The sequence below is a fragment of the Pleurodeles waltl genome, chromosome 5 (genome assembly GCF_031143425.1).
Source record: "Pleurodeles waltl isolate 20211129_DDA chromosome 5, aPleWal1.hap1.20221129, whole genome shotgun sequence".
In the NCBI taxonomy this organism is placed as follows: Eukaryota; Metazoa; Chordata; class Amphibia; order Caudata; family Salamandridae; genus Pleurodeles; species Pleurodeles waltl.
Window position 1 is genome coordinate 1,789,143,218 of NC_090444.1, and position 6,741 is coordinate 1,789,149,958.

The window sequence follows — 6,741 nt, forward strand, 5'->3', positions numbered from 1 at the left end:
TTACAGTCAGATCAGCATCTTCCAAGTTCCAGTTTTTATGGCTTGAAATTACTTCTTTTTGTTTGTTGGAAGAGTTGACAATCATCTGATTGTTTACATTTTTACAGTATCTTATTAACAACATAATCATTTTTTTGTACCCATCAGGTACATAAATGCAAAACGTATGCGCAACTGATCACAATGATTTGCAGTGAATCAGTACAAAAATGCATGCTGTAGACTAGTCGCTGCAGAACAGTGCTGTGTGGCTAAGACTGAGTAACACCACCATTCTATACATTGCAAATACAATCATGCAACGTTTTATGTTACAACGAACTAGTTGTATCCATGAGCCAAATATCAAGAGACATGGAAAAAGTCCACAGGATTAAACTTCTGTAACACTATGATCTATCAGATTCTTCATAATGCTGGAAGCCATTCTCTTTATCATATGCTCGTAAATGAAGGAAGGCATTATTGTAATGGTCACCACATTCCCGGCTGTTGCCAGTATGTCTGCTGTTTGAGAGTCCTTCGATCCAATCACATTCTGCCCATTAACTTCGCAGATGTTGTGCTCAGTCAGAAGATCATTTCTAGCAGCAGAACTGTCTTTGACTATTGAGGTTATCTTTCCATTTTTGAAAATAAATCCAACGTGTCCTGTGCAGTCGTTGTGCATGGTGATGGTTCGCTCAAAAGGCCTATCACGTACCACCAAGGTAATTTTATCTCCGGCAGCCTGTGCAAGTATTTTGTGAGACTTGTCAGAACTCCACCCAGCACAGTTTTCACCATTTATTTGTAAAACCTGATCACCAAACTTCATACCGACTAAAGATGCCGGGGAGTTAGCTTGCACCAATTGAACAAATATTCCATTATCAACAGATTTAAGTCGAAGACCAATTTTGCCATCTTGATCTTTACACAAGATTACTTCTCGAACACCTTGCTTGATTTCTGCTCTCCGAATCCCAACATCATTTGCTGTTATAGGAGCTACCATGTAATTCATTGAGGAAGGCCTTGTTGCAAGTTGTTGCCCTTGCGACGGTACCATAGCCAGATTTCTATGTATTTCTTCTTCGTTCAGACTTAATCCCATGTACTGAGGAAGTTCAGGGTATAATTTGGGATACAATTCTCCATCATGAGGAACTGGAGCTGAAGCTTTGAATTACTAAATTAATAGAATTGCTGGGTTGGCAGGATTGACCGAAAATGCAGTTTGAGCCCGGATTACTTTGTCGACCTTCAGGTCTTCCAGGGAAGGATACAAGGACATGGTGGAAGAGGATACCTCTGGCTCTGAGGGTTAGATGGATCTGAGGAAGCCGAGAGCGCGTACTGCTGAACTGCAATTTTATCGGGTACCCGTGACGTGCGTGCTCACATACCCACAGGAAGCAATGTTGAGAAGAGGTTGGCAGGGATTCCCCATCCAATCAAAAGACAGCATACAGTTTTGCCTACAGGCCACTAGGGTGATGCAAACTTGACTGAGTGTGTACTGGGATCCTGCTAACCAGGCCCCAGCAACAGTGTTCTTTGCCTAAACTGTACCATTGTTCTGACGATTGGCACATCCTGGGCACACAGCTAGGTCCCTTGTAAAAGGTACCAGTGGTACCAAGGGCTCTGGGACCAGAGAGGGTCCCTAAGGGCTGCAGCATATATTGTGCCTTCCTAAGAGATGCCTCACGAAGCACATGCAGACTGCCATTGCAGATTGTGTGTGCTGATGGGGGGGGTGGGGGGGAGGTAAAGTCAACATGGCATCCCTCTCAGGGAGCCATGCCCACAAACCACTGCCTGTAGCATAGGTAAGTCACCCTTCTAGGAGGCCTTACAGCCCTAAGGCAGGGTGCACTATACCACAGGTGAGGGCATAGCTACATGAGCAATATGCCCCTACAGTGTCCAAGTCCATTCTAGGACATTGTAAGTGCAGTGTGGCCATATTAAGTACATGGGCTGGGAGTGTGTCATTACAAACTCCACAGCTCCATGATGGCCTCACTGAAGGGTGGGAAGTTTGGTATCAAACTTCTCAGCACAATAAACCCACATTGATGCCAGTGTTGGATTTATTGTACAAGGGACCCTTAGGGACAGTAGCCATTGGCTACTGCCTTCTGATCCCTGTAACAGCCCTAAATTTAGGATTTGAAGGCACCACTGAACCTAGCTCACCAGATTCCTGGTGACCTCAAGAAGAAAGTCTGCTTAGCCGACCCCAGTAGTGAAGACTCCAGATGACAACTGACTTGGCCATAGCCCTACTGGCCTGTCTGCAGCTTCAAAGACCCCTGCTTCAAGAAGGTGATGCATCCTGCAGGACCAGTGAACTCTTCAAGCCCCCAGAAGATTGCCTACCCAGCAGAGGACCAAGAAATCCCAAGGACAGCATCCCTATCCAGAAGAAATCGCCAAAAGGACTCCAGAACCGCTCTGGATCCGCAAGCACTGTCCACTCTGCACCCAACACCCATGGCCCAAGTCCAGGTGTCCCGCCGGTTCAGAGGAGGTCCCCAGGCAATTCTGACCTCGAGTCCATCCTGGGTTGACCCCTCCTGGCCAACGCAATGATTCCTGCAGCCTGAATCCAGAGCCTCCCCCTGACCACGACCGGATCCAACAAAGAAACCCAACCCCGATGGAGACCCCTGCACCAGCAGCACCCCTGGCCTTCCGGAATCCGACCGATGGTCCAGCAATGTCCAGCAGGCGCCTGTCCTGTCTGTCCAGCCTTTGGTTTCCTGGAGCCAACCCCCTGTACCCTGTTTGTATCATCTTTTCTGACCCCCGGAGTACCCCCATTGAAAAGCATTGGGCGCCCAGCTCTGTGTTTGCATCCTGCACCCGGCTGCCTCTGTGCCGCTAAGGGTGTGTGTTTTGTGTGATTCTATGTCCCACACCCCCCCCAGTGCTGATCTAAACCCCCCGAGCCTTTGTCCTGGAACCGCGGATACTTACCTGCAATCTGTTTTCTACTGGGCTCCCACAGTCCTCAAAGGATTCCATTGCAAACCCAACACCAACTTTGACCTCTCCACCCAGTCGGCCCTGTGTTGCTGGTGGTGCACTTTTGTGGTCAGCCTAAACTTTGACCTGTGGACATCCTAAATTCCGAAGACTGTAAGTCGTGTACTTACCTGTTTTCTGTGCTAACACTTTCCCCCCTTGGACTCTATTGACTCCTTTGGAAAATTTCACTGTGTCAACCTTTGAAATAGAAAATTGCTACTTACTTGTAAATAAACTGTTTATTTACACAAACCAAACAAACTGCATTTGATACATGTGCTTGAAACCTATTGACAACTGTATGTATCGGCAACAAAGTTATTCTGGTTCTAGTAATAAAGTAACAACATTTATATTTGCCATATACAAACAATTGGCCTGGAGTTAGTTGTTGAGTGTGTGCCTCATTTATTGACTGTGTGTGTGTACAACACATACTTTCAACTACCCTCTGATAAGCCTAACTCTTCGACCACACTACCACAAAGAGAGCATTAGTATGATCTACTTTAGTCTCTGTTAAGCCTCTTAGGAACCCCTGGACTCTGTGCCCACTATACCTCATTTTGGTATATTATATAGAGAGCCAGCGCCCTGCAAACATCTTCCCATAATGAGAAGAAAAGGAGTTCTTAATAAGAGCCATCTTGCCATCACAGATATGAATCTGGTACTAATTTTTACTGTTAATTCACCAATTACACTTGTTGGTTTTAGCACCTCAAGGAATCATGGCTTTAACTCCTTCGCCGCCAGGCCTTTTCCCTCTCTGGTGCCAGGCCTTTTTTTTGGCTATTTGGGGCAGTTCGCACTTAGGCCCTCATAAGTTTTTGTCCACTTAAGCTACCCACTCCAAATGTGCGTCCTTTTTTCCCAGCATCCTAGGGATCCTAGAGCTACCCAGAATTTGTGGTTCCCCCGAGGAGACCAAGAAATTAGCCAAAATACAGCAAAAAGTTTGTTTGTTTAGAAACAATGGCAAAAAGGGCTGCAGAAGAAGGCTTTGTGTTTTATTTTTTCCTTGAAAATGGCATCAACAAAGGGTCCACGGTGCTACAATCACCATCTTCCCAGCCTTCAGGAACAGGCAGACATGAATATGTAAACCAAATTTTTCAACACAATTTTGGCATTTTACTGGGACATACTCAATTTTTACTATATTTGTGTTTTTAACCTCCTTCCAGTTAGTGACAGAAATGGGTGTGAAACCAATGCTGGATCCCGGAAAGCTAGACATTTCTGAAAAGTAGCCAGAATTCCGAATTCACCAAGAGGTCATTTGTGTAGATCCTACAAGTTTTTCCTACAGAAAATAACAGTTGAAATTGAGGTGAAAAAAACAGACATTTGTCTCCATGTTTTACTCTGTAACTTTTTCCTGCAATGTCAGATTTTTTAAAGCAATATACCGTTACGTCTGCTGGGCTCTTCTGGTTGCAAGGATATATAGGGCTTGTGGGTTCATCAAGAACCCTAGGTACCCAGAGCCAATAAATGAGCTGCACCTTTCAATGGGTTTTCCTTCTATACCGGGTATACAGCAATTTATTTGCTGAAATATAAAGAGTGAAAAATAGGTATCAAGGAAGCCTTTGTATTTCCAAAGTGGGCACAAGATAAGGTGTTGAGAAGCAGTGGTTATTTGCACATCTCTGAATTCCGGGGTCCCCATACTAGCATGTGAATTACAGTGCATTTGTCAAATAGACGTCTTTTTTACACATTGCCTTACATTTGGAAGGAAAAAATGTAGAGAACGACAAGGGGAAATAACACTTGTTCTTCTATTCTGTGTTCCCCCAAGTCTCCCAATAAAAATGGTACCTCACTTGTGTGGGTAGGCCTACTGCCCGTGACAGGAAATGCAACATGGACACATCACATATTTACACTGAAATCTGACGTGTTTTTCGCAAAGTGCCAAGCTGTGGATTTTGGCCTCTAGCTCTGCTAGCACCTAGGGAAACCTACCAAACCTGTGCATTTTTTAAACATAGGCACTAGAATTTCCTTCCACCCAGCCTTCCCCCAAGTCTCCCAATAAAAATGGTACCTCACTTGTGTGGGTAGGCCTAGTGTCCGCTACAGGAAATGCTGTGGATTTTGACCTCTAGCTCAGCCGGTTCCTAGGGAAACCTACCAAACCTGTGCATTTTTGAAAACTAGACACCTAGGGGAATCTAAGATGGGGTGACTTGTGGGGCTCTCACCAGGTTCTGTTACCCAGAACCCTTTGCAAACCTCAACATCTGGCCAAAAAACCCTTTTCCCTCACATTTCAGTGACAGGTAGTTCTGGAATCTGAGAGTAGCCACAAATTTCCACCCAGCGTTCCCCCAAGTCTCACCTTTGTGGGTAGGCCTAGTGCCCGCGAAAGGAAATGCCCCATAACACTACCTGGACACATCACAATTATCAAACACAAAACTACCTGTTTTTGTGGGGGGCACCTGCATTTTTGATCCTGGGCTCAGCAGCCATATAGGAAACCTACCAAACCCAAACATTTCTGAAAACTAGATGCCTGAGGGAGTCCAGGGAGGTGTGACTTGCGTGGATCCACCAGTGTTTTCTTATCCAGAATCCTCAGCAAACCTCAAATTTAGCTAAAAAATCACATTTTTTCCACATTTCTGTGTGGGATCACCGCACCGGGACAAATTTCCTACCACCAAACGTTCCCCTCAGTCTCCCAGTAAAAATGATACCTTATTTGAGTAGGTGGGCCAAGCGCCTGTGACAGGGAAGAGCCAAAAACATATTGGAATTGAGGGGGAACCATAGCGGGTCCAAAAGGGTCAGTTTGAAAAAAAAACATTTTTAGTCTGACAAGTGGGACAGAATTTTTATTGATATAGATGAGACAATGCTGGATGATAGGAATTTTGTGGATTATTGCAGATTCCAGAAGGTTCCATCGCAAACGTGGAAAAAATTTGTGATTTCCAGCAAAATTGGAGGTTTGCAGGGCATTGTGGGTAAGAAAATGGTGCGGGGTGAATGTGAAGCATACCACCCTGGACTCACCAAGATGTTTTGTTTTCAGATGTGTTTAGGTCTTGTGGATTTTTGGACATGGCAGCTTCCCAAAGTCCAAAAAGTGCAGTCCTCACCATTCCAAGTGGGACAATTTTCAGAGTTAGACAAGCTCTCATGGCCCAAATGTAAAACTAAAACACACTATTTTTTATTTTTTTTCAAATACCTGGCATCTAGTAGGTTTTCTGCCACCCTGGGGAGTGGATCAGGGGTAATTGCCCCATCTACCCACCGGTGGGCAGAACAACTTTGGCCCCATTTATTTGGGGTGGGGATATGGCCATAACCCCATCCTCTTTTAAAAAAAAAATCTTCCCTGGTCTCTGGTGGGCTTCCTACCCCTCTTGTGGGCAGATTGGCGTTCCAAAAATAGGCTGGTATTTCCCCAAGAGGGCAGATATGGCCAACAGTAATGTGCCCCATGGGGAGCAACCCTTGCCCAAGGGGCTGCTCCCCAAACAAAACACACACATACACACACACCAATCCCTGGTGCCTAAGTGGTTTCTGCCCCCCCGGGTGAAGATCGGCCTAATAGAAATAGGCTGATCTGCCCCCAAGGGGGACAGAAATGGCCTAAAATAAAATTGTCCCCCCCCCCAGGAGAACGACCCTTGTCTAAAGGGTCACTCCTCTTGCGTGAAATTGGCGCAAAAAAAATCCCTGGTTCATAGTGGTTTC

The 6,741-nt window shown here is 45.5% G+C and overlaps 1 pseudogene; it reads right to left on the bottom strand.

The window, feature by feature from the left end:
• Positions 1–268: 268 nt before the first annotated feature.
• Positions 269–1,426, bottom strand: LOC138296793 (syntenin-1 pseudogene; annotated as a pseudogene).
• Positions 1,427–6,741: the final 5,315 nt, after the last annotated feature.